Raw genomic sequence first — 15,249 nt, forward strand, 5'->3', positions numbered from 1 at the left:
AAGCCTTGGGGCCCAGACAATAAACCTTCACTTGGAGATGGGGCAGAATGACTATCCTCATCCCGCCCAGAATCTGTGCCAGCCCGAGGGCTTGGGGCAAACATCTGCATCCACCTGCAGTCCTCAAGTGGCCTATGAGCTTTGGGTATGTGACCATGAGGAAGGATGAGCAGATGGGTGTTGCACACTTATTCATGGGCTCATCTGTGACGTCTTCGAGAGCACCCAGAAGCCATGGGGGGAGGTTTTAGGTAATGAAGGCATTGGGTAGGGTGGTTGGGCTTATAGTCCTACTGACAGAGCCTTCACTTTAAGGGGACCTCACAAGTTGGTGAGGCCTGGGGACGTTTGAGGTACCTGTACCTTGTAGGGTTTCAGTGTGGATGAAAAGAGAGAAAGACCATGAGAAAGCACTTTGCAAAATTTGAAGTGCTTGTGAACAGTATTATGGGTAAAACTTTCTGGAATCTGGTGCGCCTCCTGCTAGGATCTCACTGGAGGCTGTGCCAAGGTCACATGTAGGTCGGATAGAGTTGCAGGTAACCAGGATACAGAAATGCCCTCCTGAGGAAACCCATGGGAGTTTTACTGAGTACTTGTTGTGTCTCAAGTATTCTTTTATCTGCTTAGGATGCAAAGATGATGTTCTTTAGGAGCTCACAATCCAAACAGGGTCTCTCTTTCTAGGCCCTACATCCTAAGGCCTGCTCTGGAATGGATTCGAGAGCCTGAAAGAACTCACTCAGCCTCCTTTGAGGCTCCATCCTCACCAGGGTCTGAGCTGCAATGAGATCCCCCAGATCCGAGTGCCCAGGGTGACAGGAGTGTGTTGCCCACTTCAGGGGCTGGCTGCAGCCTCCATCCCCATCAGCAGAAGACAGATGACCTCACAGCTGAGTTTACCACCAAGAAGAGGACCATGAACTTCAGTAGACAGTTTGTCTCTTCTGCCTCCGAAGAATCAATTTTACTGTAACAATGGAGTGAGTAGCTCTTGTAAGTAACCACAAGGGTGAAGGCACCAGCGGGGATCTGGGGGGTAAACAAATTGCTGTCCTAAAGCAGGGGCACCACGGGAGTGTGAGTGAGTAGGTATCGTGAGTCGAGGAAACTATCCAAGGAGTTCTTCACTGATGAGGAGGCCTCACTAAGATTCCTTCAGACAACATGGTTCTGTGTTCACCACAGTCCCCACTCTACAAGGGCGGGGGGGTGACCTAAAAGGAAGGCATCCAGCCCCACTCCACAGACCCGGTGGGCATGCCAGATGTATGCGTGCGTGGGCAGCCCCCCAGAGGAACCACACGGTTGCTGTCATCAAGAACCCGCCGTCTCGGTGGGCAAAATGGGTGAAGGGTGTCAAAAGGTACAAACTTCCATTTATAAAACAAGTAAGTCATGGGGATGTCATGGTCAACATGGTGACTGTAGCTAGTAATACCGTATTGTATATGTGAAAGTCGCTAAGAGAACAGATCTTAAGAGTTCTCGTCTCAAGAAGAAAGGTTTGCAACTGTGTGGTGATGGATGTTAACTAGACTTACTGTGGTGATCGTTTCACAGTGTCTACAAGTATCAAACTGTTATGTCCTACACCTGAATCTAACATAATATCATATGTCTGTTACATCTCAGTTAAAAAACAAAAACAAAAACAACTCCCAGGGACCCCTGGGTGGCTCATTTGGTTAAGCCTCTGCCTTCGGCTCAGGTCATGATCCCAAGGTCCTGGGATGGAGCCCCGCATCAGGCTCCCTGCTCAGCAGGGAGTCTGCTTGTCCCTCTCCCTCTGCCTCTCACTCCTGCGCGCTCTCTCTCTCTACTCTCTTCTTCCAATAAATACAGAAAATCCTTAAAAAAAAAAAAAAACCCAAACCCAAACCCAAAAAAACCATGTCACAGTCTGCTGCAGGGCTTGGCAAACTATGACATGTGGGTTGAACCTGGTTTACAGATTCTTTTCGTAAATAATGTTTTATTTGAATCAGACGCACCCATTTGCTTACATATTGTCTATGTCTGCCTTCGTACCCACTCTACCAGCAAAGCTGAGTGGTTGCCACAGAGGACTTATGGTCCACATAACCTAAAATACGGACTGCGGGAGCCTGTAACTCTCCAGAAAAAGTTTGTCCACCACTGTTTTCGTGAGAGACACATAGCCATGCCTGGTTGATTCTAGTTCTTGGCTGTGGGGGACAATGGTGGTGAGGGGCAGAGAAGGCTGGTTGGCTGGATGTTGCCCAAGGGCTTTGCCATAGTTGGGGGACCTGCCCTCAGCCTTGCAGGCCCCGAAACTGGACTTTATCAGTTCCCCCAGTCATAATAACAGAGTTCATGGTGGGCCAACAGGCACCAAAAGCAAAGACGGATGGATAGGCTAAAAACAAAGATTCTGTGAGGGATAGTCCTTTCAGGGTCTAGACTGTCTTCTAGGGGGCTGCCCTTCCTGTGTACTGTGACACTTAACCCAAGTGTGGCTGGTTTTCTTGAGCTTTCCTGACAAGCATGGCTAGATTGTAGGAAGCCTTCCAGGAGAGCTGGAGGTCAAGTGAGACCAGAAGAAGAAACTAACCCTGCCCCTGGCCAGACAGTATCATTCCAGTGTCATTCCAGTGTCTGGAGTCTACTGCCCCTCCCCCATACACCCCCCTTCCCATTACCCTCATCCTTCCTGGAGAAGGTTGGGAAAATGCCAGAATGTGCTGCATTGGAGCCCACCCTACTCTGAGAGCCCCTGCTTCTGTGTTTTTTTGTTTTGTTTTGTTTTTAAGATTTTATTAGTTTATTTGACAGAGAGAGAGAGATCACAGGTAGGCAGAGAGGCAGGCAGAGAAAGAGGGGGAAGCAGGCTCCCTGCTGAGCAGAGAGCCCGATGCGGGCCTCAATCTGATCCCAGGACCCTGAGACCATGACCTGAGCCGAAGGCAGAGGCTTAACCCACTGAGCCACCCAGGCACCCTGCTTCTGTTAACAAAGCCTTTCTGCAGCTACATTCACATCACTGGCTAAAAGCTACAGCTGTTGCTGGTAAAAGACGGACTCCTGTAAACCTAGCAGGCTCTTTTGTCCTTTTCCATTCTGTGTTGTCCTTAGGGGCTCACTGGAGGAGGGCGACCTCCCATTTCTGTGCTCATGTTCTGTAGGGCACCTCGCTGTCCCCCCCTGTCCAGCCGCTGGCAGCCGACAACCTTGAGCTGTGCTCTCATGGAGGCATAATCAAGATGCTATCTGACGGCAGAGGAGGGCGCCCTTAATCCTGACTCAAGTTTTGGGAAAAGGCTTTTTAGCAGAGGTGACACTTGATCTGGGCTTTGGAGGAGGCAGGGCCATTTGAGAGGCAGAGTGGTGGGAGAAGGGCATCCAGGCAGGGAGAAATATGAGCCATCCTGGAGGTGGCCTGAAGGCCGCAATGACCACCAGACACATGAGGAGGCAGAAGGAGAGAGAAGGACATTGAGGATGTCAGGGTGCTGGCTCTGGGGACGCAGGACAGGAGATGGAGCAGGAAAGAGACCAAATCAGACTGGGAGGGGCCGGTGCGCTTGGGTTTTCTTCGGAAGGCAGTAGGAAACATCCGGAGCTTTTGGGCATGGTGGGAACTTGCTGAGTTCTGCGGTTTAGCAAATAAGTCCAGCAGCCATGGGAAGTGCAGATTCAAAGTCAGGAAACTCTTTGGGGTTTGGCGAGGGTCTGGGTGAGACATACAACAGGGGCAGTGGAGATGGGATAGAAGCAAGGAAGGCTGCTTCAGAGACACAGCAGCCCTCATCAGCGAGGGTTGCAGGAGGCCAATAGGCTCCTTCAGTTTCAATCCAGAATGAGGGGTTGGCGGTGTTGATGGAGTCCCGCTCTTAGGAGGAAGCATGGGGAGAACATGATGAGTTGGGGAGGAGAATAAGGAATGTCTTAGGTCCAGGTGAATGCAAATGGATCAACAGGTGACAACAAAAAGGTGAGGTAGAGTTGTCAAGCTGGACTCATTTCCCTTTATGTGCTAGCGAAAGCAAAGGGAAGACACATCAGCCAGGGGAAAAGTATAGAAGAAAAGATACAGCGATTGAGCCCGGAGTCTTGGAGAATGGCCCCTGAAGAGATGAAGCCTGTGCATCCATTCATTTCATTCATTCATTCATTGGGTCAGCAAAATTGGGCACCTACCATGGGCAGGTCCTGGGCACCAAGGATGCAGAGGGAAACCAATCCTGCCTCCTTGGAGCTCATGGTAAAGGAGGTATGGTACCCTGTGGAGGAGGGGAGTGGGGAAGGGCAGGGTCTGACAGTGTTGGCTGCCCCCCCCGGGGGGGGTTGGGGGTAGGGGCTAAGAGGTGGGGTGGAAGGGAAGGCAAAGGAGAGAGAAGGAGGCACAAAGCGGACGGAGCCCTGCAACTCTTTCTCCTGCCTCACCTCTGCCCTGCAGTGAATGCTGGCCTAATCAGGTTTACCTCCGTAGCCATAGCAACCTCTGGGTGTGGTGTTGTTGCACATTCTTGAAACCTGAAGGGTGGAAGTGACTTTATATCAAGTTACGTACAAATTAGAAATACAGCCATTTCCCTGTCTCTTAAAACGGTTCTCTTAAAGGCTTGCCATGTTTTCTCTGTGCAGAGCCCATTTTCTCATGCTCTTTCATTCACCAGGACCCTGAGCCATGACCTATATCCACTAACAGAGAATTAAAGATGTAAAATACAGTTATTCTGTTTTCCGATGATGAACGTGCTAGTTGTAAAAACTTGACAAGGAGACTGTAAAATAGAAAATACAAATTATTCATTTCCTGTCACTCCTAAAATTGTTTTTCCTCCCAATCCGGTTTCTAGATGCATTTTACAAATTTGTGATCATTTTGTATTTAGAGTTTTATGGATTATTTTGTTCACTCATTAGAGCATGGGTATTTCCCAATGCCACTAAAATGCTATAAAAACATTTGATCCCACATCGGCTTCACACTTTAACCACTCCTATGTTATTCATTTAGGTTCCTTCTAATCTTCCTCATTTTGATGCAGCAACTCTCCACCTTCATATATAAATTTCTGTCCCTGACTCTCAAAGCCCTTCTCACTTCAAAATGCTCTTTTATATAATTTTTCTTAGAATCCTTGCTTTTAAACGAGTAATCTCTCACAAATATCAGAGTTACGAATATAATGAAAAGTGACTATGTCATCCTTTGCTTCAAAATGCAAGTTACTTTGAAATTTTATTATTTTGTAAACTTCATTTTTAAGTCAGGAAATAGAACCCGAACTAGAGCAGTGATGACATGCATTTATTTATTTATTTATTTAGGGGGAGAGAGAGAGAGAGAATCCTAAGGAAGCTCCACTCCCAGTGCCATCCCCATGGTCCTGAGATCATGACCTGAGGCAAAATGGAGAGTTGGATGCTTCACAGACTAAGCCATCCAGATGCCCCAAATTGCATTTGGTTTAAAAATTAATTGATTTTTTAGTTGAAGTAGAGTTGACAGATGGCATTTATTTCTGACTCACCACGAAACCCCAGTTTTCCACCAATGCTTGCTTGAATTCCACAGAGATAACACTAGTGGGACTATTTTTTCATATTTTTAGGTTTTTCAGAAAATATTAATTTTGAACCTCGTTTTTTTTCTCATGTCTCTCTTTACATTTAATTTATTTTCTTTGTCTTATTTTAACGTTATTTTCTGTGAGGATTCAGAGGTTACTCCAGAAAGCAAGTAGTCATTTTTGTTTGCTGGAAAAATGTTTGCCTTATAGATATTTTTCAATTATTTTACTTTCAAACATTTGTGGTACTTCTGTTTTAAGTGTTTCTTATAAGAAGAATATGGTTGGGTTTTTAAAGATATTTTAAACTGGGAAGTTTAATTCATTATTATCTTTTGTGATCATTGGGGTATTTGGGTTTATTTTTACTATCTTTTTCATGTTTTCTATTTGTCTTAGGAAGTTCTAATTTCATCTTTTCCCTCCTCTAGTGCTTGGAAACTTGGAGTCTGTTGTATTTTTTAGTGGGCAAAGTTGTTATATTTACTCTTTTCCTAAAATGTAGTGCTTTAACTCTTTCCAATTTATAGGCCATCATTGTCCCGTATTTTATTTCTATTAAAAACATTTCACAAAATGCATGTGCACACCGACACTTATGAACACTATATATCTATTTTAAGAAACAGAGTATTACGTCTATTTTAGAGGTCCATGTTCTACCCCCTCCCCAATTTTGTGAACTTCACAAATCAGGTGTTGCCTTTAGTGTTGATGCTTATTTCTGTGTATCCACAGAATCACCATGTCCTTTGCTCACTTGGTCACCATCCTTCCTACACCTCACTATCTCCCTTCCATGGCCTTTTTCCTTTTTCCTAAAGTATATCCTTTTAAGTACTTCCTTTGCTAAAAGTCTGTTGACAATAAACTACCTTAGCTTTTGTTCGTCTAAACCCATCTCTATTCGGTCCTCATTCTTCAAGCATACATTTTGCTGGATAAGCAATAGATTGACAATTCTTTCTTTCAGCACCTTCAAGACATTATCTTATAGTATTTTGGTGTCTGTTAATTGTTCATGAGAAATCAGACATCAAGTAGGTAAGCTGTCTTGTTTGGGTTCCTTTTAAACTATTCAATTTGCCTTTAACATTTAGCAATTTCACCAGGACGACTCTGGTTATAAATTTTTTTTTTCAGTATTTTGTATGTCCTAAATTTAGGGATCCATGAAAAGTCTTGAATATTGTCTCTCTCCAATTTTTTCCTACTTGGACTTCCACATCTATTAATCTCTCTTTCATAATTTCCTCCTCTGTATCTCTCTGTATTATATCCAAAGTAATTTTGTCATATCCAGCTTTCAACTTACCAATTATGTTTTTCAGTCATTCTAATCTGTTAATTAACTCATGTATGGAATCTTAAAATTTCAACTACATCTTCTACTTCTAGAAATTAAGAATCTGCCTTGATATTTATGATAGTATTTTCTTTTTTATTTATATATTAAATTAAAAAAATGAAAACATACTTTTTTCATTTTTTACTTAAATTCAGTTAAGTAATATATAATGTATGATTGGTTTCTGAGTAGATGTCAATGATTCACCAATCTTATATAATATCCAGTGCCCATTACATCACATGAAGACATACTTATTTTATGAACTATGACCTGCCAGCCAAAGCTGGCACACTATCTTTGTAAATAAAGGTTTTTAGAACATAGCTAAATCCATTGATTTACATATGGCCTGCGTCTGCTTTCACTCTAGAATAGCAAAGTTGAGTTTTTAAAATTTTTTTAAATTTTGTTTTTGCTTTTGTTTTGTTTTTAAGTTGTCTTTTTTTTTTTTTAATTTTTATTTATTTATTTGACAGAGAGAAATCACAAGTAGATGGAGAGGCAGGCAGAGAGAGAGAGAGGGAACCAGGCTCCCCGCTGAGCAGAGAGCCCGACACGGGACTCGATCCCAGGACCCTGAGATCATGACCTGAGCCGAAGGCAGCGGCTTAACCCACTGAGCCAAGTTGAGTCTTTTCAACAGAGACTGTAGAGTTTGCAAAACCTAAAATATATACTACCTGGCCTGTTGGAGGAAGTCTGCCAAGCCTGCTACACATGGTGACGTTAACATCTGAAGACCTCCTGTCTTTGATTCTGCTGCTTGATTTTTCCTGCTAAGTCCCTCTCATGATGTCTTCTGATTTTTTACTGGGAGCTCATTTTTGTTGGGCATTATCTGTGAGAATTTTGTGAGACAACTTGAGAGAATATTCTTTCTATTTGTGTTTCCTTTGCCAAGTACCTAGGAATTACTAAACCAGGACTATTTTAAATTCGTTTCTCTGGCTTAAAATAGTTTTGCAATGGGCAAGTAGAGTGAATTCGAACCACAGTTTGAGGCCTGGTTTGTGGTTATTACCTTTGGATGCGGGGCGGGGGGCGGGTCTGGGGTGGGGGATGGACCCTTTCTTCCAACCAAAGTCAAAGCTGAGACATAAAGCTTTTCTTTGCTGTCTCCCTTGCAGGGCAAATACTTTTTAGTCCACTCTTTCACTGAAAAGTGGGCTTTTGGGGACTTATTCTAAAGTCTCTATGCTGACACTCTGCTGCCTTGTTTTCTCTGCCCACCCCCCGCCCCCCACAAAGGCAAAGGCCCTCAGGGGTCTTGAGGCCTTAATGCCTGACTGAAGGAGCAGAGCATTTACCAGCTTGTTGTGGATTCTGGTTTCTACTGCATTTTTTGCCTCTGATGATATACCTTAATTTCTTGCCAACTTGGCTATTCATTTTATCCAGCATTTTCTGGGTGTTTTTCGGGGGAGGATTTTTAGGATACGGAGTTTGTCATGTTGCTGAAAATAAATGTCACGAAAATTTTAAATTAAAAAATCTACAGTTAGAATAATGGAAACGGGAAAATTTTATAACACCTCTACAGGTTCCAAGCCTACCTGGTATTTACCTCTGTCTGAATGATGCGTCGTGTCTCTGGAGTCTGAAACCAGGCCTCATATAGAGTGGGGAAAGGAGGGGAGGGGCAAAACTGTTTATGTAAAGGGATTTGCAGGCCATACTCAATAACTCAATTCTGCGACAGTATCAGGAAAGCTGCCATAATTACGTACTGTGTAATTAATGGGCATGGCTGTGTTCCAATAAAACTTTATTTCTAGAAATGGGCAGTGAGCTGGAGGTTAATGAACCCCTTTAAGCATCAGTTTCCTAATCTCTAAAAATAAATATAATAATACTATCTGTGTTGTACATAGGTTGTGTGCATTCAATTAATGAAATTGCATAAATGCTAGTGTTAGCTATGATGATGATGCCAGCAAGATGATAATGGTTTCAAACCAGTGCCCTGATTTTTCAAGATTTTTAGGGCATCTTCACTTTAGAACATCACACTCAGATTGAAGTCTTGCTTATATTGCATTTCTGTTACAGGTTGATAGGAGATTCTGTTCACTGTTGTTCCCCAGGGACCCAGACTGATGGAGCAGCCACCATCTTGAAATTGCTGGTCACTACAGAGGGAAGAAGCTCTGGAAGGTCTTTCAGCAACAATTAAATGCTTGGTCTGCAGGTAACCATGTCGTTTCTATGCACACGTCATGGTCAGAATTGGTCAAACCTTCTCCTCCCATCTGTGTCCCCCTGGTTGTTGGGAACACTGTCAGTAGAAAGATGTCACCTATTGAAGCTTCCAGAAGTACCTGAACTGCAGGGCTGCCTTATCCAAGGTTACCACCTTCCTAGGACAGCCCACATGCAGTACTGTTGCAGGTAAGGTTACCGAGGCCCGGCTACTCTAACCCGATGTAGGGCAATTCGATGGCCATTTTAGCTCCAGAGATCCCTGTGGATTTGGCTCAACCTGTTGGGCAACTTGACATCTTCCTCTGCCCAATCCTGCTTCCTTCTCCTCCTTTCCACAAGGGCTGCTCCCAATGACACTCCTTAATGGATATCCTGTATACTGAACTGCATCTCAGGGTTCTGAGAATCCAACCTCCGACACCCATGCCCAAGAGGAAAGGGCTGGGAATATCTCCTGAGGAGCTCTGAGGTCTACCCCACTCACTACAAGAGAGTCTAAAATTCAAGCATTGATAATAGTTAATATTAATTGAGCAAGTAATACTTTTTAGTTGTGGATTAGCTTGGATTAGCTCATTTAATCCCCACAACACACTATGCATTGGATCAAGGAATTAGATGAGGAGATGGTGAGCTATGGCCCACGGACCAAATCTGCCCATGCCCACTGCTTTGTGTAATGTCTATGCTTCTCTCATACTGTAATGGCTGAGTTGTTGCAGTAGAGACTATATGGCCTACAATGTTGAAAATATTTACCATCTGACCCTTTTGAGAACAAGCTTGCTGAGCCCTGGGTAGGTATTGTTTGCATTTTATAGGTAAGAAAATAGAAGCTTAGACCTGTTCGTGATTCATTTGACACAGAATGCCATTTTTTAGTTAAAGAGACAACGTGCTATCGAATGACTCCCTTCTGTGATGGCAGGTGCAGAACCTTCCTATACCATTTATGGGCCTTTGTAAGGGCTCAGTGAATGAATACAAAGGATTCTCTTCCCTTTACTTCCTTCCACCATCTCCCTTTGTCAAACTGAGATCTCCTCTTCCATTTCCATTTCTAATCCTCTCCTAGACTGAATCTGTCTTCTGCAGACTTGAAATAGTGACCCTCGTGACTTCTCTCCACTGGATGAAGAGCTCGAGGAGCCCATTGGGTTTTGGTATCTTTGACTCTCAAACCGCTGGAGAAAGCTCCATTGTTCCAGAATGCTTTCTTTCCACTGGAAAGTGTTAGGGCAGTAAACGTGTAGAAGCTGAGCTGAATACCGGGACTCACTTCACAATCACCGAGAACTTACTCTGTGTGTTGATCCATAAAGTGATCACATAAAGTGGAGCCTTGATGGTCTTCGGATCTAAGGCGGAGATGATTGATTTCCAACTGCCTCCAGCTGAGAAGTGGTTCCCAGGACAGCACTGAGTAACTCAAAAACATTCCCCCATGAAAGTGATTGTTCAAAGGGGATTCAAGAGTTTAGTTCCTTAACGCCCAGCAGGCTGCTTCCTAGATTCACCCAGAGCATGGGCCTGTGCTCCCAAATTTGGAGGCTGAAGGAAGAACTGAGCTCAGGTTGTTTGGCATCAAGGTCTGTCCCCTTAACGGCACATTCTATTCCTTCCTGGCATGCAAATACCCGGGATTCTGTACGCACATTGGGTGGATACTGCTCTGTGCACACAGACAGACTTTCTGCCAGAGGTTTTCTAGCATTGGCTGCGGAAGGACCGTAGGAAGGGACTCCACCTAGACACTTTATCTGGTGCCTTCTATTGAATTTCCCCAACTTTCAGAGAGAAGTCTGAATCTAGTCAGCAATATTAGGTCCCTAAGCAAAAATTTCTGAAGCCCTTTCCCATTTTTGTTATTTGAAAAAAACATTGGTCATCAAAATTGTCTAGGGAATGAATGAATGATAGAGTCAATGACTGAATCGATCTCCAGATCCTTGACAACTTAAGGATCTTGAACAAGATTTGTGCTCATGATGGAAAAAAAAAAAAAAGACCGTTTTGTTTTTGTGGACTGAAGTCAGGTGTCTGAAGAGATAGTCATTTACTCTCAACAAACACTACTACATTGCATTTACTATGGCTGGCGCACTGTGTTGGGCACTGGGGTTGTGACCCACAAGATCTCTGTCCTTAATACAGGCCTCCAGGGATGAGGTGGAGGTCTGGAAGACAGTGTGGGCATGGACAGGTGACCTGAGACATGGGGAGGAAGATGGGTGGGGGCGGGCTGGGTTGGGGGGAGTGATATAAAGACTAAAGACGTTCTTTCTAGTAAATGAAATGGAAATGCGACGATCATGTGGTGGGTTGGAAAGGGTTAAGAGGAAAGTTCTGGGGCAGCTGGCAGATGTAACCTGATCCCTCTCAGCAGTAGCCTGGGCTTTAAAACCTGGAAACCAGGAGGAATCACAGACCCTGGGCTGGTTTTACTGGTCTCCCCTCACTGTTTATAAAGCCAGGCCTTTCCTTGCAGAGCTGGTGTTTCCTCAGTGGTGTGAGTTACTTATGCGTGCAGCTCAGTGCATCCATGTTATCTGGACTTTTACTAGTTGCACTTTCTGGGTATATCTTGGTCTTCCATAATAGGGCAAGATGAGAGGGCAACAAAGAAGAGAAGCTTTAAAAACACTGACTATTTTAATATATATCTCTGGCAGTGTAACAGTTTTCAGACACAAGTATGACAAAATTCTTTCTACAGAACTTTCCAAACCATTAATTCAGAGGTAGGTAACTTCCTACCACTGCTCCATTTGGATAGAACAATTTCATTTAGGTTGGGGGGAAGCTTGGGCAAACACCGCCCCCCCACACACACCAACCAGGACCCTGCCTGCAAGCTAAAGTCACTGCATCAGAATCTAACCTCAGTGATGGTTAACCACAACTTGCCTTAATTCTGGTTCATCTTTCTAGGACCAGGAATCAAGAAAAAAAGCTTCCCCAGCAGGAAAGCTTCCACATCTGTTACAAAGCATGTATTATGTGCTTACTGCCTAGGATGGACAATAGATGCTCTAAGGGTTAGCAGTGAGAATCAGATGAGGTTTTGATGCCCCAGGAGCTTCACGGAAGCAATTTTGAAGGAGGTAAAGGACTTTGTTGAGCAGATGATGGTTTTCCCGGAGCAGAAGCTAAAGGAAGGAGTATGAGTCTCCTGTTTGTTTTTTTTTTTTAAAGAGAAAGAAGAGTTATAGGTAGATAAATGTAGCTGGAACCCAAGATTCATTTGGGGGAGTAGCCCAGGATGGGTTGTAACAGTGAGAAGGAGGCAATTTATGAAGGAACTTGGATCTCAGAAAACAGAAAGGCTGGCTAGGAATTAGTATGTAGAGATGGTATAGTAACTTCTCTCACTTTCTTCTTTTTTCTAGACTGCTTTTCTTATTTTTAAAGATTTTATGTATTTGACAGAGAGGGAGAGAAATAGTACAGTCAGGAGAAGGTGCAAGGGGAGAGGGAGAAGCCGTCTCCCCTACTGACCAGGGAGCCAGATGCAGGGCTCTGGGATCATGACCTGAGCTGAAGGCTGCCACTTAACCCACTGAGTCACCCAGCTGCCCTTCTAGGTTGCTTTATTCACTATATAATCATCCATTGGGTGGAAAGCAGAGAAAATATTATGAAATAAAATTAGGATCAAGTGTTAAACTCAGGCAGCATCACATTCTAGTGCCATTGGGTGAAAATTCTAAATAGGGCAAGAGACATAACAATTACTAATGCCCCGAAATTTAAATTGAGAAGCAATTCCAGCAACTCAGCAACCTGGGAAGCACTGAAGCTGATGTACAGCAGGAGGGTTCCTTTTAAAATTGGATCACAGGGGGGTCGCCTGGGTGGCTCAGTGGGTTAATCCTCTGCCTTAGGCTCAGGTCATGATCTCAGGGTCCTGGGATTGAGTCCTGCATCAGGCTCTCTGCTCAGTGGGGAGCCTGCTTCCTCTCTCTCTCTCTGCCTGTCTCTCTGTCAAAAAAAAAAAAAAAATCTTTAAAAAAAAAGAACGAACATTTTTTAAAAATTGGATCACAGTTTATAAATAGTTGTATCTGAGCGAAGAGAGCCTTACTTTGTTTGCCCACCTGGCCCTCCACCAACCTTGCAGGTGTCTGGGCATCTTGAAATGTAAATTTAAGCCTGGAAACCAGGAATGTTCCTTGACGGAATGGGAGGTCAAAGGAGTGTTTAAAACTGAGATGCCAAAGTACGATGCAAGCATTTGGGATCCAGTCTCTGATCAGAGGCAAGCATTTCCTAGATTGCTTTGGAGAGGGGCCCCGCAGGTCAGCATACACACGAGTGTTTTCCAAGATTCAAACTCCTTAAGACGAAGAATATAATTCAGTTCTTCTCTCTTGAATGTTGACCTGCCAGTGGCCCAATGAGGATTGGGGGTTGTGAATGACAAGTGTACAATTGTACTGATACCTGTTTAATTATTATTATGCAGCTTCATGTTTTATGTTCAAAAGCTCTGTATAAATGGCTAAGAAAAACTTCCGTGAGAGCTAAATGAATAGAGAGTTTTTAGTTAGCAGGAAGAGAGGCGTTTTGTTGTCTTCCAAAGCTGTCATTGTGTGATACTCGACCTTAATTTTATAAAGGCAGGTGAGAAGGGGACCAGAATAATTAGAACAATTTAGTGCACACAATACTGTACTTTCAGTGACTTTACTTTTATTGACTGGCTCTTCTAAATTTGTAGGAAGACAGCCCATGAACCTGACCTCATTTCCTCTTATGGGTTTCATTTCTCGCTCTGATGGTCCTTTAGCAGTACTCACCACCCCTGTCATGATTTGTCTTGGGCCTGATGAACCCCATTCGACTGCCTACTCCATGGGGACAGGGTCTGTGTTGCCACGGTCAGGCACAAAGGCACTCGCTGGCCCCGGGGCATCTCTGGGCTACAGTCCAACTAGGCATTATTTTCACATCTCCCTCTGAAATGGAAGTCTGGTTTGGTTTTGCTGGAAGGGTCTACCTAGGCTAGCTCAGGGCCCCAGGGTGGTTCAATAAATGTTTATTGAGTGACAACTGAAGATGTTTAAATTTCAAACCTGAAACTTTGCAGGGAAGGGAAACACTGGGATAAACCTCGATTCTGCTTATTGCTCAATTCCAGGGGCGGCTCATCTTTCTCTGCGAACAGGCCCGTCTCTTCTGCTCACACAGCTGGCTGACAGGCTGACATCTTCATCAGATGAAGCTCTGCTGTCTTTCTTCATTGGTAAAGCTTCATGTGGCTTTTCCTGGAAGCTGAGTGAAATGTGGAGGAGATCACACATGTCTCATCTCCCTCACTCCCGCTTTTGGATGGAATGGTTGAAAGAACAAGGGAGACAGCAAAGGAAGAACCCAGTTGTGGGCATCTGAGCGGAAGCGGGGGTCCTTGGCTACCTGCTGGGGTGGGAGCGTTTGGGGTTTCGGGACCCTCCTGCCTCATATGGAGGTGGACAGCCAGGCAGCCACAGCCTGCTAGCCCCTGCTAGGGTCGCAGGTTGACGTCCAGCCCAAACCTGAACAGGCTGATGCTCAGGTCAGACCTGGCAAATGCTCTGCTGCCAGGATCCTAGTGAAGAGCCTGAGAAAATTAACCCCCAGGTTCTGGGTATAATTCTTGGCTACTTATATTTCTGTGGTAAGTTTTTCCTTTTTGCCTCCTCCCACTACTCTGTGTATCCCCTTCCCCATTCATGGATTCCTACTCCATTCCCCGGTTCATTCCTCGCCCATCCTTTCCTCTGCCCTCCTCTGCTCCTCCCTCCTACACCACGGCCCCTCTTTCTGTCTTCACGCTCTTTCTGTCCTGTTTCCTGCGATCCTTCGCTTTCCGGTCCCCAGTCTCTGCCTCCTTCTTTCTCTACCTTTTGTCTGCGACCAACGGACTTCCTGTTGGTCTCTTTCCTTTTCTTTTTTAAAGAATTTCTTGATGAAATGAGAAGAGGACTCAAAGGGGCCCCGGGAAGTCCTAGGCTGGGAGAAAACTTAGGTAGAAGCATTTCTGATCACAGGCAGCCACTAAACTTGATTTGTAGTTTATCCTAAATGTAGGAAAAGATTTTCAATTACAAAACTCATAAAGTGTTAGGATGAGGGAAACTGGCTGCATTTTGAGTTTGACTAATGGTTTCAAAGTGC

This window comes from Neovison vison, chromosome 8 (genome assembly GCF_020171115.1).
Source record: "Neovison vison isolate M4711 chromosome 8, ASM_NN_V1, whole genome shotgun sequence".
NCBI classification, from domain to species: Eukaryota; Metazoa; Chordata; class Mammalia; order Carnivora; family Mustelidae; genus Neogale; species Neogale vison.